We start from the raw sequence: 26,649 nt of genomic DNA on the forward strand, positions 1-26,649 counted from the left end.
TCATATAAGAATGCAAGGTAGAATAAATTGCATTACTAGGTATTTACCCAAAGAATACAAAAATACTAATTTGAAGGGACACCTGCACCCCAATGTTTATAGCAGCATTATCTACAATAGCCAAATTATGGAAAGATCCCAAATGTCCATCAGCTGATAAATGGATAAAAAAGTTGTAGTGTGGGGTGCCTGGGTGGCTCAGTCGGTTAAGCATTCGACTCTCAATTTCAGCTCAGATCATGATCTCAGGATCATGGTATGAGCCCCGTGTTGGGCTCTGTGCTCAGTGGGGAGTCTGCTTGAGATTCTCTCTCCCTCTCCCTCTGCCCCTACCCCTGTTCATGCATGCACACGCTCTCTCTCTCTCGAATAAATAAATAAATCTTTAAAAAAAAAAGACGTAGTGTGTGTGTGTGTGTGTGTGTGTGTAATGGAATATTACTCAGCCATAAAAAAGAATGAAATCTTATCATCTACAGTGACATGAATGGAGCTAGAGAGTATTATGCTAAGAGAAATAAGTCAGAGAAACACAACTACCATATGATTTCACTCATGTGGAATTTAAGAAACAAAATAAATGAACATAGGAGGGAGACAAAAGAGGCAAACCAAAAAACAGACTTAACTATAGGGAGGGGGAGATGATGGGTTAAATAGGTGATGGGGATTAAGGAGTGTGGCACTTGTTGTGATGAGCACCGGGTGTTGTATGTAAGTGTTGAATCACTAAATTCTATACCCAAAACTAATTTAACACTGTATCTTAACTAACTGGAATTTAAATAAAAACTTGGGGAAAAAAAGAATGCAAGCCGGAATAAACATTGGCTTCCATACTTAACAGTAATTCTTGATGAGTTTAGACTGAGGGATGCAAATATAGCTTTATTATGTCACTTTAAAGTTGACATAGATGATATTTTCAACATGAAAATAGGAAGCAGGTAAAACATTAGGAGAAAGTCTCCAGTGAAATTTCTTGGTTTCATCATTAAGTTACTGTGTGAAGCTGGGCAGCTTGTTCTATTTCCTTGAGCTGCAAATAAAATAGAATCATAATAATGCCACTCTTATAACCTTCCTGTGTCTCTGAGGTGGTGTGACTCAGGGTTGTAATCAAATAAGGGAAAAATTACTATATAAGGAATTAGTTTCTTTTTCCTCTGTTCTCACCTAAATTTGTGGATCTAGAATACTTTTTCATTAATCATGGATTTTCTTCATCTTCATTTTTTATTTCTACTTTTCTAATCAACTCAGAGTTGTGCTATTATTTTGCCATTTCAACTCTATATTCCTAATCGGTTTTATATTTACTGGCTTCTACAATGACCTGATTAGGGCTTTACATTACAACAATATTGGTAAGATAATTTAAAGAACTTCATTTAAAAATTTATTAAGATATAATTCACATACCATGAAATTCACACTTTTTTTGGGTAAAGATTTTATTTTTAAGTAATCTCCACACCCAAAACGGGGTTTGAACTTACAACCCCAAGATCAATAGTCTGCTCTACCTACCGAGCCAGCCAGGTGCCCCTGAAATTCATACATTTAGAGTATATAATTCAGTGGTTTTTAGTATATTCACAAGGTCGTGCAACATCACCATTATCTAATTCCAAAATATTTTCATTGCCCCAAATAGAAATCTTATACTCATTAGCAGTCATTCCTCACTCTTCCTTCCCCCAGGCCTTCGCAATCACTCATCTACTTTCTGTCTCTGCAGATTTGCCTATTCTGGACATTTCACATAAATGGAATCATACAATATGGGGCCTTTTGTTTCTGTTCCTTTCACTTGGCATAATGTTTTCAAGGTTCATCCATGTTGTAGTATGTGTCAGTACTTCATTCCTTTTTTTTTTTTTTAGATTTTTTTTTTATTTTTTAAGTAAACACTGCCTCCAGTGTGGGGCTCTAACTCATGACCCTGAGATCAAGAGTCACATGCTCTACAAACTGAGCCAGCCAGGTGCCCCGGTACTTCATTCTTTTTATGGCCAAATAATATTCCAGTGTATGGATATATTACATATTACTTCCATTTGTCAGCTGATGGATATTTGTGTTGTTTCCACTTTCGGGCTATTCTGAATACTGTTGCTGTGAACATTTGTGTATAAATTCTGTGCAAACATATTTTTTCAATTCTCTTAGGTATGTACCTAGGAGTGAAATTACTGGGTTACATGGTAATTCTAACTTTTTGAGGAACAGCCAGACTGTTTCCCAAAGTGCCTGCATTAATTTATATTCCTACCTGCAATGTAGGAGCATTCCAATTTATACACATCCTAGACTATACTTGTTAGTTTTTCTCTTTTACTATAGCCCTATTGCAGTGGGTGTGAAGGGACAACTTACTGTGGGTTTGACTTACATTTCCCTGTTGACTAAAGATGTTGAACACCTTCTCATGTGCTTATTATTGACCATTTGAAGAATGCCTTATACAACTCCTTTGCCCATTTTTATATTGGGTTATTTGTCTTTTCAGTGTTGTTTTGTAAGAGTTGTGTTTTTTTTTTAATATTCTGGATACTAGACCCTTATAGGATATGTGACTTCCAAAAATGTTCTGCCACTGTGTAGGCTGTCTTTTTACTTTCTTGGTAGTGTCCTTAAAAGCACAAAGATTTTTATGTATGAAGTTCAACCTGTATATTTTTTCTTTGGCTGATTTAGGTGTCATATCTATGAAGCCACCTCCTAGTCTACAGTCATGAAGATTTACATCCATGTTTTCTTCTAAGAGTTTTATAGTTTTGGCTCTTACATTTGATTTTTTGATCCATTTTGAGTTAATTTTTGCTTAAGTGTGAGACAGGGAGTTTCAACTTTATTCTTTTGCATGTGGATATCCAGTTTTTCTAGAATTATTTGTTGAAAAGTCTATTCTTTACCCATTGATTTGTCTTATTATCCTTCTTGAGTATCAGTTGACCATAAATGTATGGGTTTATTTCTGGACTTTCAATTCTATACCATTGATCTACATGTCTATCCTTATGCCAGTATCATACAGTCTGGATATAAATCTCATATTTTAGGGAGATTGTTTTAACTTTTGAGTTTATATTTAGAATCTAGAGTTATATTTTCATCCCTTTGGAGTCATTTAAGGAAAAATTAAGTTTTCTAGGATGATTACAATGATGATAAATGTCATGAAAACAATTTGATTTGAGAACTCCCTTTTGATCTTGTATATGAACCCAAATCAGGATCATAACTGTGATTTAATGCATTTTTCGATGAAATCAATACACATGAATTGGAGCTAAAACCAGGATGCAAATCATTATGGATAATGGAAAGTATATCATGGAAAGATTAGTCTCAAGATCTGGGTCAAGATCTGACCCCGGTGCTTGTACTTGTTGACCTTGGATTGATCACTACAGCTCTGGGCTTCACTTTTCTCCTATAAAAATGAACAATCACTTCTGATCCGTAGTTGCTTCATAGGAATGTTGTGAGCCTCAAATTGAGATAACGTGCTTGTAAGTAACTTGTAAACTGAAAAATACCATAGAAATATTTAATAGTTGTATGAAGCCCTAATTAATGATATTAATAAGTTCTCTGAAGAATCATTCCATAGGTGCTCTAAAAAATGCTCTTGATTTTTCTATAGGCCTATGAAAATATCCGGAGTGGTCCCTATTTTATATTTCTGAGACTTTCCCTTTTATTTTTTAAAAATATTTTATTTATTTATTTATTTGAGAGAGTGAGCACAAGTGGGGGAGAGGCAGAGGAAGAGGGACAAGCAGACTCCTCACTGATGGTAGAGCCAAAGTCAGATGCTTAACCCACTGAGCCACCCGGGTGCCCCAAAACTTTCCTTTTTCTAAATGATAGTACTTAAAAGAAAAAAGACAAGGGGCACCTGGGTGGCTCAGTCAGTTGAGCGTCCAACTCTTGATTTTAGCTCAGGTCATGATCTCGGGGTTGTGAGATCCAGTTTGAGTTAGCTCTATGCTCAGCAGAGAGTCTGCTTGGAATTCTCTCCCTCTGCTCCTCCCCCGAGTCACTCTCTCTCTCAAATAAATAAATCTTAAAAAAAAAAAAAGGAAAAAAGACAAATTACTCTCTGCCCATCATCTTTCCTTTCTCTCTTACAAAATGTGTAGTACTTTCTTCTATTGCAGCAGTCAGCAAACTTTTCTGTAAAGGGTCAGTTAATATTTTATTTGTGGGCACATAAGAATTCTGTCACATATTCTTCTTTCCTTTTATTTTTTGTTTTTTACAATCCATCAGTACTGCACAAACCATTCTTAGCTGGAGAGAGTGTACAAAACCAGCCCTGATTGATCTTGGCCTGCAGGCATGTTATGGACCCTTATTCCACTGTGTTCAAGTACTATATCAGGTTTTTGTTGTGGCCACTAGTTATAATCATTTACACAAAAAAGAATTACTGGTTAGTTAACCAAAGAAATGTTATGTGTTAATTTTTATCCTAAGAGAAAAACAGAATTTTCAAGCAAAATAATGTGAGTCAGTTTGATTTTTTCAATTATGTTTTGCTTCGGAATGAAACTGGTCTGTTCAGCCAGGGACAGAGGTACTGGTTGGATAACTGACCGGTGTGGTATGATTTACTCTGATGTACTATAGGATCTAAATAACTAGACAGGACAGAATACAGGTGATGAATGCTGAATTGAAGCAACTGCTGGGTAGGAAACTATTTTTCTAAATGAATCATGTTACTTTTATTTTTTTAATTTTTAAAAAATATTTTATTTATTTATTTGACAGAGAGAGACATAGTGAGAGAGGAAACACGAGTAGGGGGAGTGGGAGAGGGAGAAGCAGGCTTCCCGCCAAGCAGGGAGCCCAATGTGGGGCTTGATCCCAGGACCTTGGGACCATGACCTGAGCCAAAGGCAGACGCTTAACAACTGAGCCACCCAGGCACCCTGAATCATGTCACTTTTAGCAAGACATGGGCTCCGTGATACTTTTCACTCATCTTTACTTTCATGGTTTGAATAAGGTTGCAATAATGTCAAGTTATCCAAACTTAACCAAATATACTGTGCTACTGAGGGCATGGGGAAATAGAAACTCTCATACATTGGTGGCAATATAAATTGATACTTCCTCTGTCAAGGGTGATCTGGCAATATCTATTAACATTAAAAATATACCTACCCCTCAACCCAGTTCTGCTTCTGGGAATTTACCTATTAAATACAATCCATGCAAGCTACTATCTAGTCATTGCAGCATTGTTTATAGAGGCAAAATATTGGAAATAACCTAAATTCCCATCAGTAGAACAGTGCTGAAAAAATTACGGTACACATATATATTGGAGTATTATTCAGTCTCTTAAAAGAATGAGAATTATTGGGGCACCTGGGTGGCTCAGTCGTTAAGTGTCTGCCTTCAGCTCAGGTCATGATCCCCGGGTCAGTGGGGAGCCTGCTTTGGCATCAAAGTAATGCTGACCTCAGGGGTGCCTGGGTGGCTCAGTCGTTAAGCGTCTGCCTTCGGCTCAGGTCATGATTCCAGGGTCCTGGGATCGAGCCCCGCATCGGGCTCCCTGCTCGGCGGGAAGCCTGCTTCTCCCTCTTCCACTCCTCCTGCTTGTGTTGCCTCTCTCGCTGGGTCTCTCTCTGTCAAATAAATAAATAAAAATGTTAAAAATAAAGAATGAGAATTATTGACAACTACTGATATGGATATATATCTTAGTGTATGTTATAGTACAGGTTATAGTGTAGTGTGCATAGTATAGTACTACATGTGTAAAAAAGGGGCATATATATACATATGGTTTTACATGCATGTAATATCACTGGAAGGCTTTGAAAGCATTTAACATTATCTGTTTAATACACTGTTCTAAGAGCTTTTTGTAATTAACACACTTAATCCTCCTAATAACTTTATTAAGGTAGGTGATATTATTACCATTTTACAGATGAGGAAACTGAGGCACGGAGAGATTAACTTGCTCAAAGGCACCAGAATCTGGTTAACAATGGTTATTCTATTTCTAGAGTGAGGGACTAAAAGACTAAGGAGCAGAGGAAGGAGACTTAATGTTTATTGTACATCCTTTTCAGCTGTGTGTGTGTGCGTGTGGTTGGCCTATTTATGCCAACTGTATTTATGTGTTGGCCTATTTATGCATTACTGTAAGAAGTTTATTTTAAAAGTTTATCTGCACCATTAGGAAAATGAGCAAAAGACTACAATGAGCACACTATTTACAAGCTAGTCAATCTTACTAATATTCAAAGATATGAAAATTAAATAATTTCTTTCAACAAGATTAGAAAGATTGACAATGTCCATAGTGGGGAGTATGAGGAAATGGGCACTCTCATACACTATCACTAGGAGAATGATATAATAGAACCTTTTGGGAGAGAAGTCTGGTAATGGGTTGTACTCGTTTGGTAAGTCTCCTACAACAAAGTACCACAGACTGGGTTGCTTAAACAACAGAAATTTATTGTCTCAGGATTCTGGACACTAGAAGTCCTAGATCAAGCTCATCAATAGGGTTAGTGCCTTCTAAGGGTTATAAGGAAGGATCATTTCCAAGCCTCTCCCTAGCTTCTGGGGGTTTGCTGGCAATCTCTGGTGTTTCTTGGTTTGTAGATGCTTCACCTCCATTTCCACTTGGTGTTCTCCCTGAGTGTGTGTCTGTCTCCAAATTTCACCTTTTTATGGGAATATAAGTCATATTGAATTAGGGCCCACTCTAACGACCTCATTTGAATTTGACTACCTCTGTAAAGACCCAATCTCCAAATAAGGTCACATTCTGAGATCCTGGGAGTTAGCACTTCAACATTTGAGTTTTGGGGTCACATAATGTCGGAATCAAATTTTTAAATATGCATACCCTTTGACCTAGCAATGCCACTTATGGGAATCTGTCTTTAATAAATAGTCTGAAAAGAAAAATAGTCTGAACGTGTGCACATACATACTTAGAAGGATATTCACTATAGCACATTACAGAACAGTTATTGGAATCAATCTAAATATTAATAAGAGATTGGCTAAATAACGGTATATCTGCTTCCATGGTTGAAGATGGATCTATATATATTGACAGAAAAGGATATGCAGAATGGGGCGCCTGAAGTCTTGGTCAGTAGGGTGTGCAACTCTTGATCTCAGGGTTTTAAGTTCGAGTCCCACCTGGGTGTAGAGATTACTTAAAAATAAAATCTTAAAAAAAAAGATATGCAGAATATATTAAATATAAAAAGCAAGTTTGGGGGTGCCTGGGTGGCTCAGTTGGTTGGGTGCCTGACTCTTGATTTCAGCTCAGATCATGATCTTGGGGTTGTGATATCAAGCCCCACATGGCTCTCTCTAAAATAATATATAAATAAATAAATAAAATCTTTAATATAAAAGTAAAAAGTAGGTTTACTGAATAGTGTGCATATTTATCCTTTTTGTATTAAATTTAAAATAAAAAATACATAAATTTTTAATATTTTCCAAAAAATTAATAATGGCATGGGGTGTCTTTCATTAAACTTCACACATGTACTCTCAAATTAGTAAAAACAAACATATTTTTATCTTTTTTTATTTAAAGATTTTTATTTATTTATTTGACAGAGAGAGAGATAGCGAAAGCAGGAACACAAACAGGGGGAGTGGGAGAGGGAGAAGCAGGCCTCCCGCGGAGCAGGGAGCCCCATAAGGCACTGGATCCCAGGACCCTGGGATCATGACCCAAGCCAAAGTCAGTCGCTTAACCGACTGCACCACCCAGGCACCCCAACGTATTTTTACTCCTGAAAAAAAGAGAAAGTATTAAATTCAATCCCCTTTATTTTGCTTTAAAACTAAATGCAGAACAGAATCAGAATATATTCATTGCTGGGACTGCGGCTTAATCTGGTAGTTTCAGGGGGGAAAACTACTACTTCCTATGGAGATGTGTAACAGCCTAGTATAAACACACACATTTTTTTTCCCTGAACAATTTGAAAATAAGTTGCAGACTCCATGCTCCTTTACTTCTACACAGTTCAACATGCATCTCTTAAGAATAAGGGCACTCCCTTGCTCAACTACAATTACTACTGCTTATGAAAATTAACACTAATTTCATAAAATCTAATATTCGAAACACATTTGAACCCTAAGCTTTTTCCCCACATACCTTTTTTTCCAACCAGGATCCAATTAAGTTTCATGTATTTCATTTGGTTATTATGTTTCATTAGTCTCTTTTAATTAGAGCCAGTTTTCTTGTAGAAGGTTCCACAGTTTGCATTTAAATTATTAGTATATATACTGTTTATTTAATCCCCTCCATGACATAGACTTAATTAAAAAAACTTTTTACGGGGCCCCTTGGTGGCTCAGTCGTTAAGCGTCTGCCTTGGGCTTGGGTCATGATCGAGCCCCACATCAGATCCCCTGCTCCGCGGGAAGCCTGCTTCTCCCTCTCCCACTCCCCCTGCCTGTGTTCCCTCTCTCGCTGTGTCTCTGTCAAATAAATAAAATCTTAAAACAATTTTTTTTAACGAAGTTTTTTATTGTGGTAAAATATAACCTAAAAGTTAGCTTTTTAACCATTTTTAATTATATACTTCAGTGGCATTAAGTACATTCACATTGTCATGTAGCCATCACCATCATACATCTCCAGAACTTTTTTGTCTTCCCAAAATGAAACTCTGTACTTATTAAACAATCACTCTCCACTTTCTTGCCCCCTGGCCCCTGGTAATCACTATTCTTTCTCCCTCTCTGAATGTGACCTCTCTAGGGACCTCATATAGATAGAATTACACCCCGTTACGTCCTTTTGCGATTGGCTTGTTTCACATACTATAATAGCTTCAAGATTTGTCCATGTTGTAGATGATGTGTCAGAATTTCCTTTCTTTTTAGGATGAATAATATTCCATTGTATGTATGCACCATCTTTTACTGTCATCAGACAATGGACAGTTGGGTTGTTTTCACCTTGTGACTTATTGACTATGAACATTTTAGACATACCTAAAGGTAGAGAAAATTGTACAATAATAACATTCAATTAAACAATCATCAGGATTTTTGGATTTAACCCCAATGCAAAGTATTCATTGTTTAAAAAAATTTTAAAGGACATTTTCTTACAAATTCTCAATGCCATTTTCATGTTTACCAAAATAACAATTCTTTGGTTAGTTGGTATCATGTAATACCTGGTACATAATCTAATATCCCTGATTGTTTCAAAAAACGTCTTTTATAGTTGGTTTGTTTGAATCGTTAAACAAGATCCACACACATTACATTTGGTTGCTTTTTAGATTCGAGCAGTCCGCCCTCACTTCCATTTTTTAAGATGCCATTATCTTACTGCAACAGACTCAATTATATTTGCATGTATTTATTTACAGGGGACTCCCCTCCCCCCATTTTAAAAGAACCAAACACTGTATTTTGAGGTTCCGGAACCGGTTTTTTACAGAAATATTTCAAGTAGTTATAAAAACACACTATTTCTAAATTCATATAAACCTCATACAGTAACGCGTAGCTCCATCCTTGTCATAACGACCATATTATAACTTCGCAAACCGCAATTTTGGTCCCGGTAGACGCAGCTTCTACAGCAGGGGGCAGAATTACCTCTCCTAGAAGCCAAGAGCCGAGAAGCCCCTTCCCTCGGTAAACCGAGAGACTGGGTTTCAAGTGAAAAAGAAAACTAAAAGTTTCCTCTGAATAGAGATAAGGTAAATTCCCGGAGAACGTGGTGTTGAGGAAACATTAGTGGCAAATAATACAGACTAGAGATTCGGGTTGAAAGAGCAATCAGATTTGGTTTAAGAGGGGCAGAGTTATTGGAAGACATCGATGGAGTGATGGTGGGCAACTAGGGAACTAGGGTGAAGGATCGGAAAAACAGCGTCTAAAGAATTGAAACCTGCTCAGGCACTGCCCCAGGAGAAAAAAACCGACACCCGGGGGAAAGCCCCTAGGGTTACTGGAGTTGAGCGAAGGACCGGAGCAAATCACAGGGAGTAACTCCGAGTGTCTAAAAGGTAGTACTGGAGCCGGTTTTTCGAGAGACTGGAGAAATCCGATAAAAGGCACTGAGCACAGAGCAGGTGAACAAACCACTTCCGTCTACATCTCCGCACCCAGGGGAAGACCTGCCCTATCCCGGGCGCGCCTCTACCAGGTGACGACAACGCAGGTGGCGTGACGTGTGAACGCGTCACCACCCATGCCTCCGCCGCGGGAAGTAGTTCCCATCGCGCCGGCTCCGAAGGGAGCTGAATGAGGGAGCCTCGAGCCGCTCAGGCCGTGAATTCCGGAAGCGACGAGCGCGCAGCCAATCTCTGGGAAGGAGGGCGTGGCTACCTTGGCCCCGCAGATCCCTCCGCCCGTGCTTGCTTGTGCTGAGGCTGAGGGAGCCGCCATTTTGGATGCTGAGCTTTAAGTGCCAAGTTCCTCTCACCCGTTTTCACGTCGGGATTCAGCCAGGTGAGTGTGGCAGTCTTAACGTCAAAGGTCTTTGTTTTTCTCCTCGCACTGCGCTCGGGATTTAGAAGTCCCTAGTCTGGGGTTCAGACGACCCTGAGGTGGCAAGTGAGGAGAAAAGGAAGGATCCTGGGTTTGGGGTCAGGCCGGAGGTCAGGCCGGAGGTCCGCGGTGCGGGAGGCCGCCTGAGGTCGGGGTTGGGGGCGTGGCAGGGCCGAGAGCCGCTTGGATACCGCTGGACCTAGCTGCCTGAGGCGGCGAAACTTTCCTGTTGTCCTTCCTGCCTCGAGGACTCTCCCCCGGGGCGGAAACGCCGCGGCCTCGGCTTCTGTTGGTGACAGGGCTCGGCCTGCGGTCTCGGTAACACCCCTGTGCCGTTTCCACTGGTCCAGAGAGACTTCGGGAAGGTCGGGGTTGACCTTCCGCGAGAGTCTCATCGCCTCTACCTGGCGGGGCGGGCTCCTGAGGTGGTGCCCTGTTTGGCCGGAGGAAATTGCCTTTCTCTTTAGCTTAAGCGAGCAGCGGTCTTTTCCCCCTTTCGCAGACTCCCCCGTGTCTTACGGGAGACCTTGTGAAGAGCCTGAGGCCCGGTCCTTGCCTTTCTCCTCTTTGTGTTCTCCGCGCTCCTCCTCCGCGGTGCTGGAGCCGAGGACGTGAAACGGCAGCGTAAACTTTTGCCAGGATCGCGATCCACGGAGGGTCCGTTTCCAATCAGGCAGTAGGAAAGACACAGCCGCTTTCATTCTCTGCGGTAGTAAAATTAAAAGCCGCTCATAAATAGCTCTTTTCGGGGATTTTAATTTTTTGTTTTGCGTTATTAAAATTTCATACTGATTAAAGAGTATAATGAATTCCCTCCTCATTTCGCATCAAGAGCGTTCAGTTCCTGGCCAGTTTTGTTTCTCTCTCTCCTTGTGCATGTATTTAACAAAATAGTAGTTGAGATAACATGTGAGTGGGTGCCTATACACGTAGAAGCCTTTTGACTCCTTTACCTGCAATCCAGTAGTCGTGGAATATTTTGTTTTTACAGCTTTCTCAGAATCACATCTTCTGGGAATAAAAGATTTGGTAATACCCTTTTCTTAGAAGATAAAAGAGTGTTTTGAAACTTGAATGTTAGAATTGCATTTTAAAGTCACCCAGTTTTCTAAATCCTCTCATTTTTTAAAGTACTGTTAAAGGAATGAGAACAGTGCCTCTGGTCTTCTAAGCGATCAGGAGGCTCTAGAATCCCCAACTTTAGTCTACTTAAGTTCTCATTCCTTTAAAATTAGAATCAAGTCCTAGTTGTATGTAGTTTGTTCTGGTTTAAAAGATAAAACTAGAAAATAGGGTGTAGTCTAATGAAATAATTTCAAATGCAGGAAAAGTAGTATGCATATGAATACTAATTGCAGCATTATTTATATGACATGTCAGAAAGTTGGAGAAATAATTTAAAAATTACTATGGAATATTAGGTAGCCGTTAAAGCTAAAGACTAACACAACAGATACTATGTCATGTGATAAAAGGACTCGGTGTCAGAGTCCATGATTACAGCTCTAAAAATATGAGGAAAACTCTTGGTAAACGTATACCCAGTGACTTTTCTGTAATTTTTTTATATTAATTTTATTGAAACAAGACAAAAATACTTTGATAATGCGTACACATTTCAGTAGTTACAGCTTCTTCCAGGATATCTTGATGGTCTCTGCTTCCTGTAGTCTGTATTTGTGAGTTTACATATGATGCTACTGGTCTTGTGGCCCTTCATTTTATTAACTTTTTAATCTTGATTAATCAGTGAAGATTTGATAAAGGTTAGCAGTGTGAAAATACAGGATAGTTGGCATTCTATAAATAAAGGTTTTAAGGATTGGACTGTATTAATTTGGAAATGCTTTCTAACTTGTTTGTACTCTTATGTCACCTCTTCATAGCTTTCTTACAGTGGTCATACCTAAATCTGTTCATATAATTTATAAGGAAGAAGTATTCAAGATAAGTAAAATAATACATTTCAAATACAAAAGTTTTTCTTGATACTGCATAATATCATCCTTGTCACTATTGACTTTGCTGCCTCCCTTCCCCAGTTGGTACTTTTGGAGCTACATACTCTAAAGCTTGTCTCTTAGGACTTCAGGATCTTTTTTGCTTTCTTTTTTTTTTTTTAAATTAAAGACTTTATTTATTTTAGAGAGAGAGGGAGAGCACAGAGGAAAGAGAGGGAGAAGCAAACTACCTGCTGAGCAGAGAGCTGAGATCACAACCTAAGCCAAAGGCAGACACTTAACTGACTGAGCCAACCAGGTGCCCCCTCCTTTTTTTTTCTTTCTATTTTTAACTATAAATAGAGCTTTCAGGTTTACTGCTGGACAGCTTCATAATTTTGGGCAGCAGGTATGAGCTGCAGCAGTCTCACCTTTCTCCCCCAAATAATATAAGGAATGACTCAATCCATGGTTTTAAACCTTCCCTTATTCAGAATAAAGAGAACCTTCTTTAAAAGGCTCCTAAAAAAAAAATGAAAGAAAGAAAAGACTTCTGGGACTGAATGATAAAAGGAGGGACTAGATGGATTTGTTGTTCCAAAGTTAAGGATTGGGTTGAAATGAGTTGGGAAGAGCCAAGAAGGGCACGTGGTGGTATCCCAATAAAAATAGATCAGTACAGGCATACCCTGGGTTTGGTGGGTTTGGTTCCAGACCACCACAATAAAGTGAGTCAAATGACTCTTTGTTTCCTTTTCTTTAAGATTTTGTTTATTGGAGAGAGAAAGAACACAAGCAGGGGGAGCCACAGAGGGGGATGGAGGAGCAGGCTCCCCTCAGAGCAGGGAGCCCTATGCATGCTCGATCCCAGGACTCCGGGATCATGATCTGAGCCAAAGGCAGACGCTTAACTGACAGCCACCCAGGCGCCCCTGAAATTTTTTGTTTTCAAAGTGCATATAATAATTAATGTTCATACTACATTGTAGTCTGTTAAGTGTGCAGTAGCATTATATCTGATAAAATCGTGCATATCTTAATTTAAAAATATTGCTAAAAAAAAGACTAATCATCTGAACTTTCAGCAAATTGTAACCTTTTTGCTGGTGGAAGGTCTTCCCTCCATGTTGATGGCTGCTGACTGATCCGGGTGAAGCTGAAGCTGTGGCAATTTCTTAAAATGAGAAAATAATGGAGTTTTTGCATCAGTTGACTTCTTTCATGAGTAGTTTCTCAGCATATGTTGTTTGATAACATTTTATGCACCATAGAACTTTCTTTAAAAATTTGAGTCAATCCTCTCAAACCCTTTTGCTGCTTTATCAGCTAAGTTTATGTAATATTCTAAATTCTTCGTTGTCGTTTCACCAATCTTCACAGCATCTTCACCAGGAGTAGAATTCATCTCAAGAAACCACTTTCTTTGCTCATTCATTCATAAGAAACAGCTTCTCATCAAGGTTTTATCATGCAATTCAATCACATCTTCAGGCTCCACTTTTAAATTTAGTTATTTGACTATTTATATATTTCTAGTTACTTCCTCCACTGAAGTCTTGAACCCCTCAGAGTCATTCATGAAGATTGGAATTAACTTTTTCCAAACTCCTGTTATTGTTGATATTTTGCCCTCTTGTCATGAATCAGATGTTCTTAATGGCATCTAGAATGGTGAATCCTTTCCAGAAGGTTTTCAGTTGACTTTGCCCAAATCCATCAGAGGAATCACTATCTATGGCATCTCTAGCTATGTAAGAGATATTTTCTTTTATTTATTTATTTGACAGAGACAGCGAGAGAGAAAACACAAGCAGGGGGAGTGGGAAAGGGAGAAGCAGGCTTTCCCGCTGAGCAGGGAGCCCGATGCCGGGCTTGATCCCAGAACCCTGGGATCATGACCCGAGTCGAAGGGAGGCGCTTAACAACTGAGCCACCCAGGCGCCCTGTAAGATATATTTCTTAATAACATTTGAACTTTGAAATTACTCCTTGATCCATGGGTTGCAGAATGGATGTTTTGTTAGCGGGCATGAAAATGTTAATCTTGGGGCGCCTGGGTGGCTCAGTCGTTAAGTGTCTGCCTTCGGCTCAGGTCATGATCCCAGGGTCCTGGGATCGAGCCCCGCATTGGGCTCCCTGCTCCGTGGGAGGCCTGCTCTCCCTCTCCCACTCCCGCTGCTTGTGTTCCTGCTCTCGCTATCTCTGTCTCTGTCAAATAAATAAAATCTTTAAAAAAAAATGTTAATCTCATACCTCTCCATCAGAGCTCTTGGGTGACCAGGTGTGTTGCCAATGAACAGTAAAAGGAATTTTTTTTTTTTTCTGAGTAGTAGGTCTCAATGGTGGGCTTAAAATATTCAATAAACCATATTCTAAACAGATGTGCTGTCATTCAGTCTTTGTTTCATTTATAGAGCACAGGCAGAATAGATTTAGCATAATTCTTAAGGGCTCTAGGATTTTCAGAATGGTAAATGAGCATTGGCTTCGACTTAAAGTCACAGGCTGCATTAACCCCTAGCAAGAGAGTTAGCCTGTCCTTTGAAACTTTGAATCCAGGCATTGACTTCTCTCCAGCTATGGAAGTCCTGGGTGGCATCTCCTTTCAGTGTAATGCTGTTTCATCTACATTTAAAATCTGTTGTTTAGGAGGTGCCTGGGTGCCTCAGTCAATTAAGCATCCGACTCTTGATCTCAGCTCAGATCTTGATGTCAGGGTTGTGAGTTCAAGCCCCATGTTGGGCTCTGTGTTGAGCATGGAGCCCTTAAAAAAAAAAAAATCTGTTGTTTGGTATAGCCACCTTTATTAATTATCTTAGCTACACCTCCTGGATAATTTGCTGCAGCTTCTGCATCAGTACTTCTTTCACCTTGCACTTGTATGCTATGGAAAGTGGCTTCTTTTTTTTAAGATTTTATTTATTTGACAGACACAGCGAGAGAGGGAACACAAGCAGGGGGAGTGGGAGAGGGAGAAGCAGGCTTCCCTCTGAGCAGGGAGCCTGATGTGGGGCTCGATTCCAGGACCCTAGGACCATGACCTGAGCCAAAGGCAGTTGCCCAATGACTGAGCCACCCAGGCACCCCAAATGGCTTCTTTCTTTAAACCTCATAAATCAACCTCTGCTAGCTTCAAGCTTTTCTTTTGCAGCTTCCTCTCCTCTCAGTTTGTAGAATTGAAGAGCGTTAGGACCTTGGCTTAGGGAATCATTGTGGCTGGTTTGATCTTTTATCCAGACCACAAAAATGTTCTCCATATCAGCAATAAGGCTCTTTCACTTTCTTTTTTTTTTTTTTTTAAAGATTTTATTTATTTATTCATGAGAGGCAGAGGGAGAAGCAGGCTCCCAAGGAGCAGGGAGCCCGATGTGGGACTCGATCCCAGGACCCTGGGATCATGACTTGAGCCGAAGGCAGACACTTAACCATCTGAGCCACCCAGGCGCCCGGCTCTTTCACTTTCTTACCATTTGTTCACTGGGGGAGCCCTTTTCATTTCCTTCAAGAACTTTTTCCTTGCATTCACAACTTGGCTAACTGATGCGAGAAGCCTAGCTTTTGGTCTATCTCAGCTTTTGACAAGTTTTCCTTACTGAGTTTAATCATTTGTAGCTTTTGATATACAGTGAGAGACCTGTGACTCTTCTTTTCCTTGAATACTTCGAGGCCATTGTAGGATTATTGATTGGCCTAATTTCAGTATTGTTTCTTAGGGAATAGGGGTGCCTTAAGCAGAGGGAGAGAGATGAGGGGAATGGCTGGTTGGTGGAGCAATCAGAATATACACATTTCTCAACAAAGTTCATTGTCTTACATTGGAGTCATTGGTGGCACCCTAGTTAAAATTTTACAATAGTAACATCAGAGGTCACTGATCCCAGATCACCATAACATTTATAATAATAATGAAGAAGTTTGAAATGTGAGAATTAGCAAAATGTGACAGACGTGGAGTGAGCAAATGCTTTTGGAAAAATGGTGCTGATAGACTTGCTTGATGCAGGGTTGCAAACCTTCATGTAAAAACAAAACAAAACAGTATCTGAGAAGTGCAATAAAAAGAGGTATGCATATATATAAACTAGAGAGAATACTGTGAGAACTAGTTTTGTAATCACTAGTTCATAATCATTTTATAGGGTTTTTGTTATAGTTGTTTACATGACTTACAGTTTTTTTTTTTTTATGTCATTCTCATTAGATTGTGAACTCTTTGAAGCTTTAGGGTGAGGTCTTACTTAACTGTGGTGGCTTAGCACAGTGCCTGATAGAAGAGTGCTTAACAAACGTTTGGTGAGTGAGTGCATGACCGTAAACATGTTGACATAACATCCTAGAATAACCTCTGAATCATAAAAGGAGTTTTAAATGAGTTACTGAACAATATTAGTATGTGGTATGTATATACATATTCATATATATCTACATTCATATATGTTTGTTTTATGTATATAGATATTTGTGTATGTATAAAACAGTAACTTGACCAGAATATTTTACTAACTTTCAGATTAGTATTCTTAATCATTCCAGGTACAAAGGTTACGGTATTTAGCTTTGGAAACAGGTTCAAGTCCTGAAATGGTAATTAAGTTGATATGTTGTATTAGACTAGTTTGGGGTCTAATGATTTATTTCATATATTGATAATTATTTAGGATAGATCTTTAGTTATTACCTTTGTGGTTTAATGTCATTGTCTTTTAAAATTTTTTTAATTTTTAAATTTTTTTAATTTTTAAAAGATTTTATTTATTTATTGGTCAGAGAGAGCACAGTCAGGGGGAGTGGCAGGCAGAGGGAGAAGCAAACTCCCTGCTGAGCAAGGAGCCCATGTGGAACTTGATCCCAGGACCCTGGGATAGTGACCTGAGCCGAAGGCAGACGCTTAACCAACTGAACCACCCAGGCGTCCCTAATTTTTTTTATTTTTTTAAAGATTTAATTTATTTGAGAGAGAGCCAGCACAAGCAATAGGGAGAAGCAGACTCCCTGCTGAGCAGGAAGGTCGATGTCGGGCTCTATCCCAGGACCCTGGGATCATGACCTGAGCTGAAGGCAGATGAGGCCCTTAACCAACTCAGCCACCCAGGCGCCCCATGTCATTGTCTTTAATTATTCTTTTTTTTTTTTTTTGTAGAATAGGAATCTAATTTCTGAAAGTTGAAAATCCTTGAAACTTAGGTGTGCCTGACTGGGTCAGTCAGAAGAGCATGGGACTCTTGATCTCTGGGTTGGGAGTTTGAGCCCCAGGTTGGGTGTAGCGATTACTAAAAACGTAAATTAAAAAACTTAATTAGGGGCACCTGGGTGGCTCAGTCGTTAAGCATCTGCCTTCGGCTCAGGTCATGATCCCAGGGTCCTGGGATCAAGCCCCACATTGGGCTCCCTGCTCCGCGGGAAGCCTGCTTCTCCTTCTCCCACTCCCCCTGCTTGTGTTCCTTCTCTGGCTGTGTCTCTCTCTGTCAAATAAATAAATAAAATCTTTAAAAAAAAAATTAAAAAAAGAAAACCCTTAAATCTTAACAAAATACTTTGGCAAATTATTTCTGTTTCCTTAAAACAAAACTAAATTATGTAAGTCAGTGGAATTAAAAAAGAATGTTACTTTTCTTTTTCCTTTGGAATGATTTTTAATTTTAGATTCAATTTTTGTTATATATGTGGGGTAATTACATTTTCTATTTCTTTGTCAGTTTTGGTAAGTTGAGTTTTAGAGATTTGTCCATTGTTTGAATATATAGGTGTAAATTGATAATGTCCCCTTGTAATTATTATTATTTTTTAAAGATTTTATTTATTTATTTGAGAGAGCGAGAATGAGAGAGAGCATATGAGAGGGGGGAGGGTCAGAGGGAGAAGCAGATTCCCTGCTGAGCAGGGAGCCCGATGTGGGACTCGATCCCGGGACTCCAGGATCATGACCTGAGCAAAGCAGTCGCTTAACCAACTGAGCCACCCAGGCGCCCGTCCCCTTGTAATTATTAATGTCTCTAGGATCTGTAATGATATTCCCCTCTTCATTCCTGATAGTTTGTCCCCCCTTTTTTTTGCCAGTTTTCTAGAGACTTACGAGTTTTTTAAAGTAATCTTTTTTTTTTTTTAAGATTTTATTTATTTATTTATTTGAGAGAGAGAATGAGATAGAGAGAGCATGAGATGGGGGAGGGTCAGAGGGAGAAGCAGACTCCTCCTGCTGAGCAGGGAGCCCCATGCGGGACTCGATCCTGGGACTCCAGGATCATGACCTGAGCCGAAGGCAGTCGCTTAACCAACTGAGCCACCCAGGCGCCCTAAAATAATCTTTACGTACACCATGGGGCTTGAACTCACAAGATCAAGTGTCATATGCTCTACTGACAGAGCCAGTTGCCCCAAGATTTGTCAATTTTTTTAAAAGATTTTATTTATTTGACAGAGCACGAGTGGGGGAAGGGGCAGAGAGAGAAGCAGTTTCCCCACCGAGCAGGGAGCCTGATGTGGGGCTCTAAATCTTGGGGTGCCAGGGTGGCTCAGCAGTTAAGCATCTTGCTTCAGCTCAGGTCATGATCTTGGTGTCCCAGGATCAAGCCCTGTGTCGGGCTCCCTGCTCAGTGGAGAGCCTGGTCTTTCTCTGCCCCTCCCTCCTGCTCTGCTCTCTCTCTCAGATAGATAAGTAATTAAAAAAAATTTTTTTCTAGATAACCAGCATTTGGTTTTGTTGATTTTTCTGTAGTTTTCCTCTTCAATTTCATTGATTTATTTTGCCTTGTTTTTATTGTTTCCTCCTGCTTGCTTTGGGTTATAATAATTCTTTTTACAGTTCGTTATGGTGGAAGCTTAGATTACTAGAGACCTTCATTTCTAATATAAGCATTTAGTGTTGTAAATTTCCCCTTAAGTGCTGCTTTTTATTTTATTTTTTTTAAAAGATTTTATTTATGTGAGAGAGAGAGGAAAGGGGAGGGTCAGAGGGAGAAGCAGAGTCCCCGCTGAGCAGGGAGCCTGATGTGGGACTCGATCCTGGGACCCCAGGATCATGACCTGAGTCGAAGGCAGTCGCTTAACCAACTGAGCCACCCAGGTGCCCCTTAAGTACTGCTTTTTAAACTACATCCACAGATTACAATACTTTCATTTTCTTGCAGTTCAAACCTTTAAAACATGTTTTTCCTGCTTACAACTTCCTCTTTGACCCGTGGATTATGAGGAAGTGTGTTTAATTTTCAAGTGTTGGGAGATTTTCTGCTATCTCGTTAAATGATTTCTAGTTCAGTTCCATTTGGTTAAAGATCGTACTCTGTGTGACTTCTGTTCTGTTTTGTTAAGATTATTTTGTACCCTGGGATATGGTCTATATTCAGGTATGTTCCATGTGTGTTACTGTGTTGGGTGGAGTGTTCTGTAACTATCATTGAGATACAGTCGATTGTTTGTGGTGTTCAGTTCTTGTATATCCTTGCTGATACTCTACCAGTTTTTTTTTTTGAAAATGTCTTTTATGAGTTACATCTATTTATTATTTTTTTAAGATTTTATTTATTTGACAGAGAAAGACAGCGAGAGAGGGAACACAAGCAGGGGGAGTGGGAGAGGGAGAAGCAGGCTTCCCTTGGAGCGGGGAGCCCGATGTGGGGCTCGATCAGTTACTGGTGAAGGCATGTTGAAGTCTCCAGCTATAAGTAGGGATTTGTTAATTTCTCCTTTCCTATCTGTCAGTACTTGCCTCATATATTTTGAAGCTCTGTTTGTTAGGTGCATTCACTATTAGGATTGTTATATTTCCTTGGTGAATTCACTTTTATCATTATATAATTACAACAGTATATAATACTCCTTTTTTATCCCTGGTTTTCCTTGTTCTGAAATCTTTATCTAGCATTAATATAGCCCCTCCAATTAACCTTAACTTTCTTTTTTAAAATTGAGTGACAGGGTACCTGGATGGCTCAGTCAGTTAAGCATCTGCCTTCGGCTCAGATCATGGTCTCAGGGTCCTGGGATCGAGTTCCACATTGGGCTCCCTGCTCAGCAGTGAGCCTGCTTCTCCCTCTGCCATTCCCACTGCTTGTGCTCTCTGTCTCTCTCTGTCAAATAAATAAAGTCTTTAAAAAATTAAATTGAGTTATAATCGACATAAAACATACTAGTTTCAGATATACAGCGTAATGATTAGATGTTTGTGTGTATTGTGAAATGATTGCCACACTAAGACTAATTAACAGCCATCACCATACATAGTTAACAAAATTTTTTTCTTGTGAAAAGAACTTTTGTGTGTGTGTGTGTGTGTGATAAGAACTTTAAGATCTACTCTCAGCAGTGAAAGTGTACAGTATGATTAATTTGTACATTTACATCCACATGACATTTATTTTATAACTGGAAGCTTGTACTGAAATGGGTGGAGGGGTGCAAAAAATGTAAACTTCCAACTTTCTTTTGGTGAGTGTGTGATAGAACTTTTTCATCCTTTTACTTTTTTAAAAAAAGTTTTATTAGAGAGTGTGCATTCATGCACGAATGGGGGGAGGGGCAGAGGGAGCAGAACAAGTCGACTGCACTGAGCAGGGAGCCTAACGCAGCCCGATCCCAGGACCCTGGAATCGTGACTTGAGCCAAAGGCAAATGCGTAACTGACTGAGCCACCCAGGCGCCCCAACTTGCTTTTTTTTTTTTTTAAAGCTTTCATTTATTTATTTATTTTTAAAGATTTTATTATTTGAGACAGAGAGCACAAGCAGGGAGGAGGGTCAGTGGGAGAAGCAGGGAGCCTGACGTGGGGCTCAATCCCAAAACCCTAGGATCATGACTCAAGCCAAAGGTAGCCATTTAACTGACTAAGCCACCCGTGCACCCCTTAAGATTTTATTGATTTATTTGAGAGAGAAAGAGGGAGCTTGTGAGTGGTGGGAGGAGCAGAGGAAGGGGGACAAGCAGATTCCCTGTTGAGTGCGGAGCCCAGTGCAGCGCTTGATCTCATGACCCTGAGCTTATGACCTGAGCCAAAATCAAGAGTTGGATGCCTAACACACTGAGCCACCCAGGCATCCCTCATCCTTTTACTTTTAACATACTCATTTTATCATATCAAAGTGAGTTTCGTGTTGATAGTATATAGATGGACCCTTTTTTTGGACAGTCTCTTGTCTTTAAATTGTTTTTAGACCATTTCTATATAATTTTTTATGTAATTATTATATTTGAATTTAGGTCCACCATTTTATTATGTTTTCTGTTTTTTCCTCTGTTTTTCATTTCTGTTTCTGCTTTTGCCTTCTTTTGGGTTATTTGAATACTAGTATTCTAGTTTAAATTCTGTTTATTTTTAATTTTTTAAAATTTTTAAAAAAATTTATTTATTTTATTTATTTATTTGACAGAGAGACACAGTGAGAGAGGGAACACAAGCAGGGGGAATGGGAGAGGGAGAAGCAGACTTCCCGCGGAGCAGGGAGCCCAGCGCGGGGCTTGATCCCAGGACCCTGGGATCACGACCTGAGCCAAAGGCAGATGCTCAATGACTAAGCCACGCAGGCACCCCAAATTGTTTTGTTTTGTTTTTTTTTGTATAATATGTTTCACAGGTCACTGTAGGGATTATAATAGATGTACTTTCACAGTGTATTTAGAGTCAGTATTTTACCACTTCCCTTTTTTTTTTTTTAAGATTTTATTTGACACAGCGAGGGAGGGAATACAAGCAGGGGGAGTGGGAGAGGGAGAAGCAGGCTTCCTGCCAAGCAGGGAGCCTGATGTGGGGCTCAATCTCAGGACCCTGGGATCATGACCCGAGCCGAAGGCAGACACCTAACAACTGAGCCACCCAGGCACCTCAGTATTTTACCACTTCCTGTGGAATATAGAGACATCTTATAGATCACTTTACCCTGCTCCCTTTTTTCCATTATGTTTATCTTATGTACATACGTTGAAAACCCCATTAGACAATGTTACTAGTTTTGCTTTTAACTATAAAAAATGCATTTAAAGACACTCAAGAGTAGAGTCATCTATTATATTTCCCAGGTATTTATATCTGTAATGTAAGTTATAGATATTTTCCATTTCTTCCTTTATTTTAATATTCCAGATTTCCTTCTGGCATCACTTAATTCTGCCTGGAAAACTTTTTTTTTTTTTAAGATTTTATTTATTTGAGAGAGAGAAAGAGAGAGAGCATGAGAGGGGGGAGGGTCAGAGGGAGAAGCAGACACCCTGCTGAGCAGGGAGCCTGATGCGGACTCGATCCTGGGACTCCAGGATCATGACCTGAGCCGAAAGCAGTCGCTTAACCAACACACAGGCAGCCCTGCCTGGAAAACTTCTTAAGAGGTTTGTCGGTGACAGATTCTTTTATTAGTTTTCCTTCATCTGAGAATGACTTTATTTCACCTTCATTTCTGAAGGATATTTTCAGTGGATATAGAATTCTTGCCTAACAGTTCTTTCAGCAATTTAGAAATACTGTTCCAGGGGCGCCTGGGTGGCTCAGTCGTTTGAGCGTCTGCCTTTGGCTCAGGTCATGATCCTGGGATCCTGGGATCGAGCCCCGCATCAGGCTCTCTGCTCTGCGGGGGGCCTGCTTCTCCCTCTCCCACTCCCCCTTGCTTGTGTTCCTGCTCTTGCTGTGTCTCTGTCAAATAAATAAAATCTTAAAAAAAAAAAAATACTGTTCCACTTCTCTTCAGCCTCTATGATTTCTGATGTGAAATTCATAGTCATTTGAATAGGTCATCTGTAAGTAATGCATTTTTCTCTGGCTCCTTTCAGTATTTTATAAATTTATCTTTAGTTTTCAGCAGTTTGGTGATGAGAAGTCTGGGCATACCTTTCTTTGGGTTTATTTTGTTTGGAATTCCCTAAGCTTTTTCAGTCTGTAGATTTATGCCATTTGCTAAATTTGGGAAGTTTTCAGCCTATAGTTTGCTTTTTTTTTTTTTTTTTTTTTTAAAGATTTATAGAGAGGGGCGCCTGGGTGGCTCAGTTGGTTAGGCGGCTGCCTTCGGCTCAGGTCATGATCCCAGGGTCCTGGGATCGAGCCCCGCGTCAGGCTCCCTGCTCAGCGGGGAGTCTGCTTCTCCCTCTCCCTCTGCCTGCCTCTCTGCCTACTTGTGCTCTCTCTCTCTCTCTGTCAAATAAATAAATAAAATCTTTAAAAAAAAAAAAAGATTTATAGAGAGTGTGTGTGCAAGCTGGGGGAGGGGAAAAGGGAGAGAGGGAGAGAATCTCAAGCAGATTCCCAGCTGAGTGTGGAGCCCTGTGTAGGGCTCGAAATCATGACCCTGAGATTGTGACCTGAGCCAAAATCAAGAGTTGGATGCTTGACTGGCAGCCAGCCACCCAGGTGCCCCCTCAGCCTATAGTTTTTCACGATTTTTTGGTACCACACTTCTGGGATTCTGAGGACACAAATATTAGATCCTTTACTATTGCCCTACAAATCTCTCAGACTTCAATCTTTTTTTAACCTCTTTTTCAAATTGGATGCTTTTTATTGATCTATCATCAGGTGCCCTGGCTCTTTCCTCTGTCATTTCCGTTCTGCTATTGAGTCCATCAGTGAGTTTCTTACCTTGGTTATTGTTTTTTTCAATTCTAAAGTTTTATTTGTTTCCTCTTTGTATCTTTTATTTCTTTTTTTTAAAGATTTATTTGTGAGAACAAGACTATGGGTGGGGGAGGGGCCGAGGGAGAGAATGTTCAAGGAGATACCCCACTGAGCATGGAGCCCAAGGAGAGGTGCGAGAGGTGTGATCTCCCCACCCAAGAGGTCATGACCTCAGCTGAAACCAAGAGTTGGACACTCAACTGAATGAGCTGCTCAGGCACTCCCTTGCTTGTTTTTTAAGGACTACACATCTTGCTCTAAGTATAGCTAGTTCATTAATTCTGACTGCTGCTTAGTAGTCTGTTGTATGCTTCTGTCACATTTTATTTGTCCTCTTGTAATGGACACAGTATTCTGCCACCTCCTTACTACCATGGGATTCCTTTTTTTTTTTTTTTTTTTTAAGATTTTATTTGTCAGCGAGAGACACAGCAAGAGAGGGAACACAGGCAGGGGGAATGGGAGAGGGAGAAGCAGGCTTCCCGCCGAGCAGGGAGCCCGATGTGGGGCTCATCCTAGGACCCTGGGATCATGATCTGAGCCAAAGGCAGACACTTAATGACTGAGCCACCCAGGTGCCCCACCATGGGATTCTTTTTTTTTTTAAAGATTTTATTTATTTATTTGAGAGAGAGAGAGAATGAGAGAGAAAGCACATGAGATGGGGGGAGGGTCAGAGGGAGAAGCAGACTCCCTGCCAAGCAGAGAGCCCGATGCGGGACTCGATCCAGGGACTCCAGGATCATGACCTGAGCCGAAGGCAGTCGCTTAACCAACTGAGCCACCCAGGCGCCCCCCACCATGGGATTCTTATACATGTGTCTTCATGGCCCTTTCTACAAATTTCTTTGAGGGTGTATGTTCAGGAATGGGATTGCCAGCTCCTAAGGTATACATTTACCTTACATATTAAGGCATACATTTTATCAAATACTAACAAATAGAGTATTATTCATCTTTGTAAAGGAAGGAAATTCTGTCACATGCTACAACATGGACTCAGACTTTACTAATACTATTATATATATGTGTCAGGATACATAAATATAAACGGCATGTTTTATTTATCCATTCATCTGTCAGTGAACATTTGAGTTACTTTCTATAGTGGATAATGCTGCTAGGAACATGGGTGTGCAAATATCTCTTTGAAATTCTATTTTCAGTTCTTTTGGATATATACTCAGAAGTGGGATTGCTGGATCATAATAAGGTAGTTCTATGTTCAGTTTTTTAAGGAACTACCATACTGTTTTCCATGGTGGTACTCCGCTTTACAGTCTCACCAACAGTGGTACACAGGGGCCCCAGTTTTTTCCATATCCTTTCAAACACTTTTTTTTTTTAAGGTTTTATTTATTTATTTGACAGCACAAGCAGGGGGAGCAGGAGAGGGAGCTACAGAGGAAGAGGGAGAAGCAGGCTTCCCACTGACTAGGGAGCCTGACGCAAGACTCAATCCCAGGACGCTGGGATCATGACCTGAGCCAAAGGCAGACATTTAACTGACTGAGCCACTGAGGCACCCTTACCTTTTTAAAAAAAATACTTATTTTTGAGGAAGGACACAAGTGGGGTGGACAGAGGGAGAGGGGAAGCAGACTTTGAGTGTGGAGTCCCACACCGGGGTCGGTCCTGTGACCCTGAGATCATGACCCGTCTGAAACAAAGAGTTGGTTGCTCAACCGGCTGAGCCACCTGGGTGTCCCCACAGTTTTCTTTTTTTAGGCTATTCATTTAACTTGTTTTCTAGTCTGGTTAGCTGAAATCTTAACTACAGTGTAAATCTAGGGTTGCTTTGTTAGATCTAGGTTCCTTCTTGTTTGGTCTTGGGTGCGTGTGTGTGTGTAGCCTTTATGCTTGATAACTCCTCCAGAGCCACATAGCATCGTTCCTCTGATGTATGTCCCTGGAGGCTCACTCTTGTGCACTGTATCTATAGGCCCCTTTACTTTCTGCCTTCCAGTTGAGGGTAGATGGGAGGTACCAGGAGACTAGAGGGTAGGAGGAATGAGGGCTAGCTATTTATTTCCCTTCTCCTTTCCTGCCAGGTTGCTGCAAATTGTCTGCATGCCTCTACCAATAACCTTGATTCCTGTCTGGAGACCCTCTTCATATAGCTACTCCTCTTCTTTCCCTTTCGGGCCTGGATGTTAGTGGTTCTGGGGCAATACACTATCCTTTGTTGGTTTCTCTAAACCTTAGCCACACTTTTGTACATAATGTATGAAATTCTTCTCAGGTTACCCAGGTTGTGGATGTTAATCTGTTTTCAGCTGGAATCCTGATTGTTAGAGTCCCTGAACAGGCCCTGTGATTTTACTTATTGTTCTAGATTTGAAACAAAAAAATGTTATTACTGAATGATAAGATTAGTAATTTGGGTTTATTTTTATCTGCCTTCCACAGGTTTACAGTAGGCTTTTGGAGTTTCTCTTTCCCAAACATCCCCAGCTAAAAGATGAAGAGTGAAATATAAACAACTTTGCCACACATCATTATTCCAATTCCTTCACAGAATTGGATTTCTATTAGCAGCATAAAACATTTGTTAAGCACCCCTTTCAGAGAATTTTTGCACTT

The 26,649-nt window shown here is 40.1% G+C and overlaps 2 protein-coding genes across 5 annotated transcripts in view; both read left to right on the forward strand.

Moving 5' to 3' along the window:
- The window catches only part of CHST4 (carbohydrate sulfotransferase 4), a 330,552-nt gene extending 307,099 nt beyond the window's left edge, over positions 1–23,453 (forward strand). The window contains exon 2 of one of the 2 annotated variants that reach the window (XM_073880055.1): positions 23,424–23,453. The gene's annotated coding sequence lies outside the window, so the exon portion shown is untranslated. Of the gene's footprint in view, positions 1–22,931; positions 22,989–23,423 lie in introns of those variants that run through there. The other variant, XM_073880056.1, reaches the window with a different exon arrangement.
- IST1 (IST1 factor associated with ESCRT-III) overlaps positions 10,338–26,649 on the forward strand; it is a 34,260-nt gene continuing 17,948 nt past the window's right edge. For 2 of the 3 annotated variants that reach the window (XM_025888829.2, XM_073880057.1), the window contains exon 1: positions 10,338–10,497. The gene's annotated coding sequence lies outside the window, so the exon portion shown is untranslated. Of the gene's footprint in view, positions 10,498–16,677; positions 16,770–26,649 lie in introns of all 3 variants that reach the window. The other variant, XM_025888830.2, reaches the window with a different exon arrangement.

This window comes from Callorhinus ursinus, unplaced genomic scaffold, assembly GCF_003265705.2.
Source record: "Callorhinus ursinus isolate GAN/ISIS: 27379988/994484 unplaced genomic scaffold, GSC_fseal_2.0 scaffold37, whole genome shotgun sequence".
NCBI lineage: Eukaryota > Metazoa > Chordata > Mammalia > Carnivora > Otariidae > Callorhinus > Callorhinus ursinus.